The sequence below is a fragment of the Protopterus annectens genome, chromosome 10.part0 (assembly GCF_019279795.1).
Source record: "Protopterus annectens isolate FY-2018-M chromosome 10.part0, PAN1.0, whole genome shotgun sequence".
NCBI lineage: Eukaryota > Metazoa > Chordata > Ceratodontiformes > Protopteridae > Protopterus > Protopterus annectens.
The window spans coordinates 1,747,678,969-1,747,695,092 of record NC_056744.1 but is presented as its reverse complement, the minus strand read 5'-3'; positions in this window follow the sequence as shown (position 1 = coordinate 1,747,695,092).

Sequence of the window (16,124 nt, the reverse complement as noted above, 5' to 3'; positions counted from 1 at the left end):
TCCCAGCCCGCCTTCTTTTTTTTTAATTATACCTATATACACATATACATCCGTATATATGAACATATACACACATATATACCTATACACAGACTTATACCTATACACATGCATATACAAGAGCAGCTACCCCTACATAAAATGCCCCCTTTAAAATATAGCTCAGTGAAATTGAGAAGCTGCTGGCATGCAGATATACAATCTGAAATTCCATTATGTAGAGGCTATCGTCATCAGATCCCTGTAGTGATTCACCTTAAAAAGTGGACCACAGTATGCCTCCCCCCAGCGAAAATGTAGACCTCCAATGAAAACTGCACCCATCATTCCCAAGCAATCAGGAGTAATCCCTGACACCATAAGAAGGGACACATTACTACTGTTACTACTGTTTACTTGAGACCTTAATGGAATAAGCAAATGAGAACTTATACATGCTCTGAAGTAAAGTCTTAATAATCCTCACCACTGCCATTATCTAACAAGTTTATTTCCCATCTTTTTTTTTTTCCTGTCCCCGACGCAAGTTTAAGGCAAGATTAGGAGGTAAAAAATGAACATTTGATAGAAGCTCAATGTCCCTGAAACTCCGAGAGAGTTGCTAGGTATCCTGTATCCTGAACTGGGCACTCTCAGTTTACCCCTTTGCAATATTCAGTAGCTGAAAAGTAATAACTGACAGTACACCTGTTTCTCCTAAGCCTATACACAGCATCAGGCACCATCAATAAAGATGCACCTATTGGCACTTACTGCTTCATGCAGTACAATTCGGGATCCCAAATGAATCAGTAAAAACCCTAAGTGTAAACACTTCAAATGATATAGAAACAAACTGTGAAACAGAACTTAGACTGAGCCAGACACTTCAGACTATGAGCTCACCACCCCTTCACAAAAACACGCTTCTCAAATTCCAACCTCCTCCCGGTTTCTGTTTGCCACTCCATCAAACCTGCTTTAAAAGAAGATCTTGTCAACATTAGCACTGTTCCCTAACCCATAAACCTTTAGTTTTATGATTATATCACTCTTGCTCTACCTCTCTAATACTTCTTTCCTATTTTCTCCTCACTCTGGCTGTCCCTTTCTCCTTCACACCATTTGCTTCCCTGTTTCCATTAGCTTAACTCTATCATGACTTTTCTTAACCCTCTTCAACTCACAACCTACAACATTACTAGCTTTAAAACTCTCATCTTAACATGTTTACTACCTACTATCCCTCTGCAGCTCACCCAACTTGATTTCTTTCTTTTTTTATATATTTTATTGACTTATGAAAAACACTCAGTGCCTTGCTGCTGACCTACCAGAAAACCACAATTCATTGTGAATCAGACCAAAACTGCTAGGCCAAATCTAGACAACCTGTGAAATCCATATGGCTGAGAGGCATGAGGCAGCGAAATCCAAACTGAGGAAACCATGGATGACAGAAAGAGACTTCCCAAACATCCCCCCTTGCAGGTGTTATTGCTTCCCTTGCTGGCCTCACATCTTGGCCTGCGAAAATGCGTGTGAAAATGACCAAATGGACACTGAAGGGACAGGAAGGTACAAGACCCAACCAATGAGACCCATGTCTCCCCATAAATACCCATAAAACCAAAATACAATGTTGAAAACCTCGCAACATCAGGAACTCACCAACAACCCACACTCCTCCCACACATGAACTTCATATTCCAGCCCTGCAACCCACAGAGTATGTACCCCACATGCTCATACCTCTCAACCTCTTAAGGGCTAGAAATCTGGACAAAGCCATGGATAAGAGTGAAGAAAGGCTCTGCATCTCCCCACCCAATTTAAATAGCATACTACCAACTAGTGAGGTAACTAAAATAACGAATTCCGCATCATCATGAATTTCTGGCCTGGCACTACAGAAAACTAGACATATTAGTAAGTATCATGCCAGAGACGACAATATTATGAAGACAGACTAGAATTATAAGGCAAAATTTGGACCTGAAGTGAATACAGCTCAAGCCCCGACAATTACAACCACAGAAGAACGGACAAAGTTACCACAAAGTGGGCTCCACACATCTCACACCTACAATATTAAAATGTGTCTACTCTCTACTGAGCCTGCTACAATGCGACCCTGCTATCAAAAAAAAAATTATATACAATTACTCACCTCCACCATCTGCGCACAATTATTAAACCAGGGCCTACCTCACACCAGTATACCTAGGTTGTCTTGGACATAAACCTCCCATCTAGCAAGTTCACGCCAAAATGTGATCCCTTACCCAGCTACACTAGCCTAAACTCCTTAAGCCCATCCCCCATTTACCTCATTTCCTCCCACTCATCCCTCCTTCTCATTTAAGCCTTTCATCCCCACACTCTATTAACACCCACTAATATATTTATCTCAACCCCTTCTGAAGATGTCCCTGGACAAATTGGTTTGTTACCAAACCTCATTTGTTAACTTGTCTACCTACAGAAATACATGCTGATATCTTTTGTAGTAAGAATCAAATAAATCATTTTTAATATTAGTGTCCAAAATTTTAAGATATAAAATTAAACAGTTTATCTTATGCTATTGTCTTTAATACTGTCATCAACTTACATCCTTGATTATCAAACATAGTTGTTGTTGTTGTCTTTCGGATTTTCCTGGTTAGGAGTCGCCACAGTGGAACTCCGGTCCACTAATGAGTGGCAGTAGATATTCACGGTGCCGAGTTGCCAGCTCAATGCCCAATCTTCAATGAAGGCACGCCCATTCACGCATGTTTTTCGGAATGCCACTCAACCCGCGGGGAGGACATGCAGACTCCACACAAAAGGCACTCCCCGCACACTAGCTGAGAACCGAAAAGGAGAACCTCTTGTTGTGAGGCAACAACGCTACCGCTGCACCACCGCGGATGCAACAAGCTCTAATTAAAGTTCTGAACTAGAATTTAGTGCATTGGGAAACTTCTAAGCATGTTGTCCTTTTTGGAGTCCTTTTTGAACCCTGCTATTCTTAATGCTTCCCTTAAAAAATAATTGTCAAGTTGTAAACTACTAAGTTTAGAGAATTTCTTCTCAAGCTTGTCCAGTTGTTTGTACAGTGATCCCTTGAGTCCCTGTTCACAGTTGGTCATAGTAAGAAAAAAAAAATTAAATAGCCAGTTATCAGAGCTAAAATCCACATGGTCATTCACGCACCCGATCGTACTGCAATGGGCACCACTTCTTGAAGCATGCGAACTATCTTCAAAGCCCTTGGTTGTGATAATGGACCCAAATATGCATAACATTTTGGAGACAGGCCCATCATTTATATAAATGGCAAAAATCTCAAAAACAAGTATGAAAAAACACTATTAGTATTATGAATTTTGTTAATGGTACTGGAACAATACTTACAAATAAAAAAATGTGGCACAAGGACGAGAGGCACGTGCGACTAATGTAAATACATTTGGAAAGCAGAAACATTGCCAATACTATATAAAAGTGGTCCTTTAAAGTTAATGGCTTCAGCAAGTCATGGTTCCTGTGATGTGGTTTACATTGTGACTTGTCAGGGCTGTAAAAGTTAATATGTAGCAAGATGGAACGCCCAGTCCAAAGAAGAATCTATGAACATTATTTGCCATAACCCTCCCTAATTTGCATATTACTTCCACCTCTGTTCTACTTTTCAGAATATGTTAATCATATTCCCTCCATTCTAGCATTTTAATAACTCACTATCTCATCCCTGAACATCTATCCTCTGCACATGGCAACCTAAAAACACACAATCTCTTGAAAAATTCTATATAATTATGATGCTACCATGTAAAGGATATGCTTACACTGACTCTGCTTCCTCATATATGTACACTATACTCTGCTTCCTCCTATATGTTCACTATATTTTATTAGTTGTAACCTGCAGTTCATTTCTTTCCTATGTTTTTGTACTTTTTTCGGCCATATTTTTCTTCACTGAATGTATATTTTATGTACTTAGTTATTTCTGTTTTTTTTTTCTAAAATGTATGTCAGGTTTTGTATTTTTTGCTTATGTTATTTCTAGTATGTAATTCATTAATCTGTATGCTGGAGCTTTGCTCTTCAGGGCTCCACTGAAAACGGGCCATATGGCTCAGTTGGACTAAGGTAACAAATGTCAAATAAATAAATAAACACCTACATGGTATAGCAAAGGCTAACACTAGCAATGCCCTATTTAGAGGGACAGAATCATGTGAGGGCAAAGTAAATTTAAATGTTGTACTTCGTACAGAAGGTGATGAGATACTCTAGGGCTGGTGTCTTGGAGTATCTTATCGAATTTAAATAATAATTATGGCATTTGAGACTTAATGCCACTGTGTGGCCATGGCTGAACAATTATATGCCTATACCAAGTGTTTTAAAACCATGATCAGCTAACCTTTAATACCATAATACTAGTTTTATATGTGCTTATCATTTTTATATTTCTAAATTACTATCATTCTAGTTTTTAAAGTATTGTTTAAGGGGATTTGATTATTTTAACGTGGATGTATTTATTTATTTATTCATTCCACAAATACATATTTATTCATCATATATATATATATATATATATATATATATATATATATATATATATATATATATATATGGATCTAGGACGTTTGATCAAAAGATCAAACATCCAAATCCATTTAGGGCAAGCATACTTACGAGAAAGTGCTTTTCACTGAAGAAGCACTTTCACGTAAGTATGCCTGTTGCCGAGGCCATACTATGGTGCGGATAAGGGAAAATTCTCTTTTCTCTACTGTAGTGCAGTCTCAGAGGGAGAATATTAAAGCAGGGGGGTGTGGTGGGCACAGGGGGGTGAGCCCCCCCTGCAGAAACATAATTTTGTGTTTTTTTTTTTTTTATTAACACGCTTTAACGAAAGCGCTTTTTCAATAAAAGCGCTTTCATTAAAGTGTGTTCGGTGGTTATGGATTCAGACGTTGGATCTTTTGATCAAACGTCCTAAATCCATATATATATATATAAATATATATATATATATATATATATATATATATATATATATATATATGTGTGTGTGTGTGTGTGTGTATATATATATATATATGTGTGTGTGTGTGTGTGTGTATATATATATATATATATATATATATATATATATATATATATATATATATATATATACATATACACACACACACACACACACACACACACACACACACACACACACACAGTTAATATATTCCTATATTAAAGCTAGTTATGTATTAGGTTTGGAACAGACCATTTTGTCCTGGGACATCTTCAAGTGGGGTTAGATACATAGATTAGCAGGAATTAAGAGAGTAAGGTGAGAATAGACTTAAATGGGATGGAGGGATGTCTAGGGGGAAATGAGATAAGGGTAAGGAGGGGCTTAGAGTATTTCCTCAAGTATAACTGAGGTAGGAGTCACATTTTTGGTGTGAACTTGCTAAGGTACGTTCATGTCCTAGATCGACGACCGGAATGTATTGTGTAGCAGGTAGACCTTGGTAGGAATAACGACAAGAAGTTGGTGTAAACATATTAGTTAGTTTTTTTTCTTCCCACACAGGGTATTACTAATCACTCGATAAGCCTTTATATCTGTGCAGATAATAAATCAGACATTTAGATGAGTACATGCAGTACATGAAGGCTATAAAATAATATGTTGACATAATTAAATATGATTGTTGAATATTCTGATATTGCACTCGCTGCCTGTGCTGGTTTAGCATATTTTGATTATCAGAACACAAGCATTTTTCTTTCGTTCTAGTGCTGGTGGTTTACATAGGAATTTCTGGTGGGTTGTTTGGTTTGAGTCGTAATACTGCGGTGGCTTTCAGCTGTTTTGTATGGCTAGAGCTGGATGTTTTCACATGTAGACTTGGCTTTGGTACGGTATTTGGGTGATCTTTATTAGGTGGCTGTCGTAGTTGGTTTTAGACAGGGTTTAATTCATTGGATGCGTTGGGCTGTCAACAGCAGCTGGGCGAGAAGCACTTCTCATTCCATCCAGTACAGCTCTTTTGATTGTGCACCTTTAACTCCTAGTGGGCGTGGCTTGAGCCTTTAAAAAATAAAGTTATCACCTTACATCATTGACATAAGTCAAATATCAATACAATTGTGTTTGCCATCATGTATGCTTCAAGATAAAATATTCTGATACCTAGTACAGGGCATGGTTTCGGAATTATTAATGCAAATATGAACAAGCAATATTTGACGCCTAGAGGAGCAGTAGGAGGTAACTGCAGATGCACCTGGAGGTGTCACTTGGATGTAATGAGTTATTTGGCCGTGTAACAGGACCGGCTTTCATCATAGATCTGACAGAACTGTTTTGCGGGGTTGCTGCACGTGTGCAGTAGTGTGCTGGGTTGTTGGCTGGTGCTCTGTTAGAATCCTTTCGAATGGTTTTGTCATTGGTATCAGGGAAACCAGCTGATACATTCCGTGTTTGGTTTTGAAAAAAAAAAAGGGGGGAAAGGAGGAGAGATTGAGCAGCAGGAGGGCAGACAGGGGATTTTGGTTGGTCATCACAGTTGTTCTTGGTGGTTGAATGGTTGCGATGAGGTTTCTTGGTTTCTTTGGTTTGGTCGCTGCTCTGTTTTGGTCATGCGGGTTGTTCTGTTCGGCCAGACTGGATAGGGTTTGTGGGGTTGAATTGGTGCATCTACATTCATGATGGGAGTCCGATGTCATTGTGTCGGTTTCTGGGGGGTGAATTGTGCACAACTGGTTGTGCCTTGAGTGATCTTGGCATCTGGGGTCAGATCCTCAGATGTCCAAGTGTTTGGGAGTGTGTCCTTGTTTTTGGGCTTGATTTACAGCTTGCTCAGTTTTCTGGATCCCCCTCATCATGTGTGGTTTCTGAGGTTGCCTGGTGCACAGGGGATGGTGGAGCGGTGAGTGGTGCTGCATGGCCGGCATGCTGGGCAGGTGTGTTGTTGCCTCTTGTTTTGGACATTTTTCATGGAGTTGTGGTTTTCCGTTGGATTTGTGGCAGGTCATAGGAGATTGAGGCAAGAAAATGTTAATAGACCATGTGTTTCAGACTTCATGCCCTTCAGAGGATTCATGATACTGCAGGCTCTGTTATTCTGTCAACGTTCTAGGTTGTCAGGGTGGTGCTTGCATGCAGGCTGTGGCCAGCAGTGTGTGGTAGGATGCTTGCGAGTGATTTGGTGCCTGGGGTAGGGAAGAGGAAGTCTGGTTTTGTCAGGGTTGGTTGTGCCATTACACCTTGGTGGGGAGTCATTTCTCATGTCTCTTGACTGTCGGAGTTTTAAAGGGGTCCAGGATTAGGCTGGTGTTTGATGGGTTCTATATGGAAGGTGTGGTGGATAATTGTGGCAATCTGAGGTTTGCCGTCTGGAGGATGACATGCGTTCGGGTTTCTGGCTTTGAATCCTTCTTTCAAATCACGTTTACAAAGCAGCTGTTACTATGAGCATTTCCATTTATTCATATGATTTTCAGGAATATTAGGATTGGTTGTCTTACTCTGCTGTACCAACACTGGGAATACAACTGACAGCTATCGTGCAGTGAATCAGAATAATAGTGTCTCGGGTCAGGAGCGGATTGGACCAGTGGTTGGATGTTTGCTTTCAGATACAGGGGCAGCCTCATGTCTCTGCTGCTGGTCTGTAGCGTTTTGTTGGACATGGTGTTTGCTATAGAATTGAGTGGTGAATGGAAAGGTAGTGTTCTTTTGGGGGAAGTTACTGTGCCGCGTTCGGACTAATTTCCTCAGCAGTGACCGGTGGTGGCTTCTCGTGGGTTTTCTGAGTGAGTTAAGTTACACTTTGCTCCACTCATGCTCATTGTGGAGCTAAGTCAGTGCCGGCTCTTTCTCCTTACAAGAGGCATGCACACACAATAAAAAAAAAATAGAGAGAGAAATAATTCAGTAAAGGAGCTTTGTACCATCTTCGCAATGACCTGGAGGGTAGGATCTTTGGGTTTCACAGTTTGTGGTATTGTGATATTCCATGATGTCTAATAGGGCAAAGGAGTATTCACCTGCTTGGAGTGTGTGGACAAGTTATACTAATGCACAAACTGTTATTCTATAAACTTGTGAAGTTTGAAGGGCAATGTTTAAATTGTCCCTAGTTTTGGGCCTTTGTCCAATTATATTCCTGGCTGTGTCCAGACTTCTTGTGGTTAAGAGGTATATAAAAGGAAAAAAAAGAAGAAAAAGAGGTCAGTCATGGCAGTTTCAAACTTCCCGCCCTTTCCAAGGGCTGCTGTCACATGTGTTCTTGCAACTTTGAGTTAACAGGAGCAATGTTTTGCATTGCAGGTTGGTTCATTGTCTGTGATTTGTCCAAATTAGGGGCAAATCATTACAGACAAGTTAGAAAATACTGATTGACAACTGGTGACATATAAAGAATGTCAGGATTTCAGGATTCATTGGGTCATACATTTAGCATTTGAGGAGGGGAATACCTTTTGTTTTTTTGGTCAACTTATGGGCCAGATTCATAAGCACGGAAATGCATTGTGCACGTATGCTGCAGTGAATGTGCTAATATTCTCGTGTCTCAGTTGGGTAGTTACTTTTGTGGGTGTTCTTGGAGACTTTGGCATGTTTCCTCATTCTCACCGTGGCCGTAGAATGTTGGCAGTTTGGAGGGAATGCTGGTCAATCCTTCATAACATTTGTAGTTTCTGGGGAATTATTGAGGACTGAAGTCATTTGAATATTATTCTAGTAACTTTTAAGTTTTAAAACAGAATATTTAAATCTGTTTCTATTTTTATCACCTTCCTCACCATCTTTCCCATCAGTTGTTTGGTATGCTCGTGCCATTGCAAACCCATGGTGGTATTCATTTCTGCATGGGGGTTTATACTTGAGAAGGCATTATTTCTTCATTACAGTATTGAGGCAGGCTGGCGGGGTGGCAAACTTTATGATTCCTGGGGGTGTGGAATACCTTAGAGGAGCACCGTTCTTTTTCTCCTCTGGTGGTAATATGGGCAGGCAAAGCAGGGGGAAATAAAAAAAATGGTATTTAGGTAACTGCATGATGATGTGCTATGCAAGGAGGTCACAGAGGCTGCCAGGACAGAGTTGTATCAGCCCAAGGTCTGAAGGAAGGGGTTCCTTTTAGGTGATGGATGTTGCTGCACAGGTGTTTTGAATGCTTGAGCTACACGCGGTGAGGTCATAGGTGGGAAGAGGTCAGTGGCCTGAAGGAAGCAGAGCTGTGAGGTAATGGATTCTGCTGGGTGGATATTCTGTTGACTGGAGTGGAGAACAGTGAGGTCTCAGGTGATCTTACTCTACTCAGTTATTTGTAGATCGAGTTTCAGGAAGCATTGCGGGTATGCAGGTGCTTTTGGGCTATTTCTGGAACTGGGTGCTTTGTTGTTGTCTGGGACGTTAGAAGACATAAGCAAGGCTTAGTTTTGGCTTTAAGGGAGAGGATGAGAACAAGCAGTAGATTCAGGCTATTAAGCCTGTGGACTCTTGCGATTCATGGGGAAGATAGGGTAGGCTGTGGGGGGGGGGGGGTACAGTGTGAGGTGTGGTACACAGTATGATAAGTTTATTATTCTGCACTTGGGAGTGGTTGCCAGACTTCTGGTCTAAGGTTTTTCATAACTTAGCTATATTCAGGTAAGTGAGTTTCACAATCCAGAGTGCAGTGCATGTTGCTCATTGTTAAAATGGGCTAGGGTGAATGTTGTCCTTGTCATAAGGTCATATAGGTGGAGCTGTAGGGGAAGTTTGCATCTCTGCTTTTTGTAACTGGCCGTTTTTAATTTTCCTTGGTCTAGTCATTAATTTCATGAGACCTCCCGTGTTGGTAGAAGAATGATTATTTTAGCTATAACATAAGACCTTGTTTTATTTCTCAGGGGTATCTGTTGTTCTGTTAGTAAAGGAGTTGGGAGATAATTTGATGGGATCTTTGGTAGGACATTTAATTTTCAGGGGTGTTTTGCATCTGGTAATGTCTACATTTTATGCAGTTGATAAATGAGACATGCCTTCGGGGGTGTATAATGGTCTTTAAAAATTTGGTTTATGCATCTGTGGCTTATTTACAGTCTTTTCTTTTTCAGATCACTCTGACTACAGCTTGAGATATGCAGAGTTGGTATTTACTTAGGGGACTGAAGAAATGTGGACTTGACAGGTAAGAAAAGAACCTGAGGAGGGTTTCAGCTGATGGAGTGGTACGACAGAAGTTCAGGGGTTGCCAGCAGTGCAACGAATATTGAGTTGCTGGTTCATTGTGTTTTTCTTCCCTGCAGGCACTAGGTAATGTCTTGTTTTTGTTTGATCTTGTATGAGGAGCATCAATGTGGAATGTTACACTGTTTTATGGGTAGCGGGAATCTTCTTGGAATGGGTCAGATATTATTGCAGACATCAGGAGTAGGGGATTAGCGAGTTGCATTGTGTCAGTTAGGCTTGTGAGCTAGATGGGGGGTTTGATTGGAGGATTTAGATTTGTGTTACTGCAGTTTCAGGATAGACTGCGCTGGTTTGATTCACTATATTCTGAACAGTAATAGTGTGTCATGAACATTAAGTGACATGGTGGCATCCGGCATTCTATAGTTTGGTATATGGTTTTGGTTAGTTTTGCTTGGCTTGGTCTATTGTTGGTGATATTGGCCTTGATGGTGGTATTTTTGTGGTCGTACTGCTATGAGCCATGATGGTGGTTTATGTCTCTTAGTGTTTATAATGAGTAGTTGGTGTGATGGTAGCATTTTATTAAATGTTATTTAGAATTGATTTAAGAGGGGTTTTACATTCATTGGGCAGTTTTTCTTCGGTGGTACTATAGGGTTGCAATGTGGCATGGTGGTATGCATTTGCCTCAGCATGGCTTCAGTGGTGGTTTGTTTCAGTAGAGGGTCCAGTGGATGGTAAGGCTCTTGGTATCATTGTGCGGCTTCCTGTGGTCGGGTGGTATGGTTTAATTACATCATGGCAGTAGTTATGATAGGTGATGTGGTTATGGTTTGCTACCTTAGCATAGGTGAGGGGTCAGTGGTTTGTTTTCACTTGTTAGGTACTTGGCTGATTACATTAGTATGTATAGGGTTAGGAGGTAATGATTTGGATCCAGAGTGGTTAGGGAGGGGTACACCGAATGATGTTTGTCCTACTGCCTTAATGGTGGTTAGATTGCTGGAAGTTTGGTCAGAGAGAGGGCGGGAGCCTGGTCAGGCTGGTGGATGGGGAAGAGGGGCAGGCTTGCCCTCTTCTGTTCCCCCTCTGGTGTTGGATGTGCAATTTAATAAGTTGGGAAGGAAATTGAGCAGTTGCTCTGTTGGATAAGTTAATAAGCAAGCAGAACTGCTTATTTGGATGGTGGTGTAATTCAATAAATAGAAGGTGAGAGGGTAACGCTGCCTTGATATTGCAAAGATAAGTGAGCAATTGGGGAACGCTGCTTATCAAAAGTGAGTGAATATGCTGCCCTTAAAGTTATTTTATGTTTTCTTTCATGGATGTTATCACCTGTGTCATGTTTTGGTTGAAATTTATAATTATTGGTTAACAATTGTGTTTATGGAAGTTTAATAAAGATCGGTAAATGTCATTCGGTGTTGTGTGCTTATTGAAGTGGACCAGGACAAATTGTATTCTCTGACTGTAAAATGGCATTTTTGAATAAGAAAAAACTTTTACCAAGACATTCAGGTGAATATACTACTGTGTTGTTGCAGACAGTAAAATACTTGCTGTTTTTTATACTAAAAACATATGCATCATTTGTATACAAAAAAGAAACGTACATATTTTTTCCATACTAAGAAATGTATATAGTTTGTTTTAACATGCAAAAGAAGCATATTGTTTGTTGCTGTTTAGAACTTATGAAAATAACAGGGTTTATATTTTTTTTGTTTTGTTTAACTTGTGTAAATTATCTTGGTTAATTTGAGTTTATTTTCAAATTATACAGCCGCGGTGGTACAGCGGTAGCATTGTTGCCTCACAGCAAGAGGTTCTCCTGTTCGGTTCTCGACTGGAGTGCCTTCTGTGTGGAGTCTGCATGTCCTCCCCACAGTCGAGTGGCTTCCGAAAGACATGCGTGAATGGGCATGCCTTTGCTGAAGGTTGGGCTTTGGGTCTGCAACTCGGCACCATAAAAATCTACTGTCAATCATTAGCGGACCGGAGTTCCGCTGTGGCGACCCCTAACCGGGAAAAGCCGAAAAGACTAACAAGATTGTGTGACTGCGAATGTGTTTTGTGACTGGATGATTGCTTTATTGATAGTGTATTATTATATTATAAAAGCATGTGTTGTCTTTCAATTTTAGTTCTGATGAAGTCCATAGACAGGGGGGCAAAAATGCTTAACTAAAATTGATAATCAAAAATGTATTATTCACTTGGGTACACTGTATTTATTCCATTGATCAATATACTGTGTTCTTACTGGTTTTTGGTTATTTGTCTATAGCACATGCTGTGTCTCTGGATTTTTTACTGCTACTGACTCTTGATAGCCTCATTATAAGCTAATTTGCATGTTTTCTGAATTGTAGCTGCTGCCTTTTATACAGACTCTGGCTGATCTGCATATTGCAGTAGTGACCTGCTGCTGCTCATGTAGGCAGTGAAATCCTCCATCTAGTCAGTTGCATATGTGCACACACACACACACACACACACACACACACACACACACACACACACACACACACACACACACACGTACCCTCCTGTGGTTTCTCCCCCCCCCAATAATACTTTAGTACATTATGGCTGGTAAGTATTCGGTCCTGATGTCTAGTGTATTCCCCCAAGCTGATCCCTGCTATACTTTCCATCCTTCTATGGCATTTTAAAGAGTTAGGTGTGGCAGTGTAGTGTTCTCCTTCACCCTCATCACCCTTATGATGAGTATGTGCCATTACAGCACTTATCACTGAAGTCTAGTGTATTCCCCACCCCCAATGTCTGTTGTTACATTGCTACCAACACAGCACTTAAAGCATCCTCCTGGTACCCATATAGTAATGTTGGTGCTGGTTTGGCACTTTGGAAATTGCTTCCATTTCCCAGGTGGATCACCCCAACCCTGATCACCATATTAAATTTTGCATCGGTAAAGCATAAGCCACATTTATCTCCCTGTCTCCATAGAAACACTGGTACCAGTACAGCAATGTAGAGTGTGTATACTCCAACCACCTGATCACCATAGTAATTTTGGTGCTGGTACGGTACTTTGAACTATCATTTCTGGTGTCTGTGGTGTCTATTGGTTCCCCCTACCCCAATCACCCTTATGATTTATGTGCAATTACAACTCTTCAATTTATCCCTGGAGGTCTACTGGTGCCCCCCACCCCTTGCCACAGTAGTAACAGTGCCAGTACAGCACTTTAGAAATGATCCCTTGGCATCTAGTGTATCCTGTCACCCTGTGTCTTTTCTATTCCAGTGGAATTATGGCACTTTAAAATTGAGCCCTGGTATCAAGTGGTTTTGCCAACATCCTTGTTCAGCAGTTGAATATGGCCTTTTGGCTATAATCACTGCTGTGAGGTGGTGGGGATAACTCTGCTGATATACATGAATGGACACTTTCATAAGTCACTTAGCTGTGTGTATACTTACCTGCAGGTGGCTCTGGGTAACAGCACATGGCTAATTAGCATATACCTATCCCCATTAGCATTCTGCAAGGCTACATGGCCAGCTGTTCATGGTGCTGTACTTATTCATGTTGGTGGACCATGCAGCACCATGTAAGGGTGCTTGCTGAATACAAAAATGTACTACAACATGTACTCATCCATGTACCCTTCACAGTACATTTATGAATCCAATCCACAGTTTCCTATTAACATTTATGGTTCATGAGATGTGGACCTTTATTTGAAATGAGAGGCTATAACCTATTTTTTTTTAAATGCTCATATCATGCCCATTTTAAGTTAGAGTACAAAGTTGAAAGAGCCAAGTGTCAAGGAATTAGTTAAAAACAAAATGTACCTTGTCATATCATATCAAAAAGTACCTGCAAATATACTTGCCAAAATAAAATGGCCAGAAAATTCACTTGCCAAAGCTAAATTTTGGTTTTGAAATATAAATTGCTTGTACTAGGTTACTTTGGTAATATATGTAAATATAAGAAAGTTTCAGAGAACTTACACAGCACAATACTTTTGTTTGAGAAAACTGTGAGAACTTATAATGTAAGAATCCTAATTTACCCATGTAAATGTAATTTAGTTCAGACTCTTGATGCAATGGAGTCCATCCCTGTACTCAGTGGGTGCAAGGCTAATCCTGAACTGGGTGTCAATCCATTGTAGATTCGCACACATAACTGGCATGCAAACCTGTGTTCAGTTTGGAAGATCAGCAATTCACTCAATATAGCTCAGTTATGTGAGTGAAACCATTATTAGCACTAATTTGGTATGGTGCATATGTTTTTTGCATCTGCCTTACAACAGGGTAGAAATCAATGCAATCAGTAAGAACTCCCATGATAAAAACGTACATAAAATAAATTATAAGCACCAGAATTACATTTCTGCTTTATTTATTTCTGACAAAAATCTGTTTACAGAAACAGGCAATTTGTATGATTAATTCATATTGTGATACCTTGATGCACATTAGCCAAGGCTGAGGAATAACAAAAGCACAATATTTAAGTTGATAAATGATGTATTAACTTTAGTGAAGGAAAGATAATTCAAATCAAATGAGAGTTGCTTCACTTCTAGTCGCAAGTTATATTTAAACTATGAGTTGTGTTAACAAAACATTTCAAGTGCTATTCTAACTTCTGTACAAGCTGTGACTTCACTTCAGGTGATCATAAAATTCATAACTGAAAAAAATGCGTTCCAAAGGCAGAGTCAGATATGAGATACAATCTTTAATAAGTTTACTCATTCTTTCAGAATGAATCAATTTTTGACAAAAAACTGTAGAAACAGTAGACTGGTTTCCACTCATCAACAAACGGAAGCCTTTCTCCTATCTGGTAATAAAGCAGAGGAACCTGCTGTAGTTTTCCCAGAAATCATCACTCCTCATTTCTAATGTAAAATTCATGCACTCAGCTGTTCTAAGGAAACTCTATCAGACTAAATACTACTCGTCTTTTCCACGGAAGGTACTGACTATTTCTCTAACGTCACTCTCTTCCTCACAAGTGAAGGGTTTTTAAATTTAGGTTCACCCTGACTTAGCTTCCAGTTACTATTGCTTCCCTCTACCTTAGCTTCTGAAGGAGATTAACCCTTTCATGAGGGTCTCTCTCAATTCCAAATCAAGCCAGCCATTCACTATGCTTTAAAAACTCACACAACAATTTTTTTTTTACAATTGTGCAGTCATTGCAGATAACCTATAAATTTGAGAGAGACTGCTCAGATTACCCTTAGTAGAGCCCAAATAATGCAGGACTTCATATTTAACAGGTTGGAGGGCTAATGCCTGCCCAGTGGATCTGAACCAGTTACAAATCCAATGAGACCCATTAACCTGTTAGAAGTAATCATCCACATGATAGCCAAACACACGTATTTTCATTTGCACTGTATCTAGTTTCCTGGGGCATGAACTTATGGCTAAAGAAGCAAAAAGCCCTGATACTCCTTAGAAAAACAACTACCCAGGCAACCTTAGATGTATCAGTGTGCAGAAACAAGGTCTTGAAAAACAGAAAAGTATAAGTAAGATAGGAGACATACATGAAACATTTCTTAGAATCACAAAAACAGGTTCAGTGTCCAGAAGTGACCTAAGTCTCTGGAGGACCTTAGAGATAGTAAGTTGTACTAAAGTATAGTCTACATCAGGAAATAATGTAATAATCTACTGCCCTAAAAAGGGTCTAACTTGCTTCTTTGTAACTGGTTAAGGTATTTTTTAATGCTTTCACATTTTTCAGCTGTGGTTTTACAACTTCATTTCCATTGTCAAATCCCATATATTCTGCTTTACCATTCCCATCTTAGATGGGAATTGTTATGGCTAGGTTTGTATAGCCCTAGGGCCGATAGCCTTGTACCAACTTATGAACGTATGAACTTCAATGTCAAAAAGTGCATTGTCATCCCTTTTGGTAAAAACTCTGTGCACATGAACT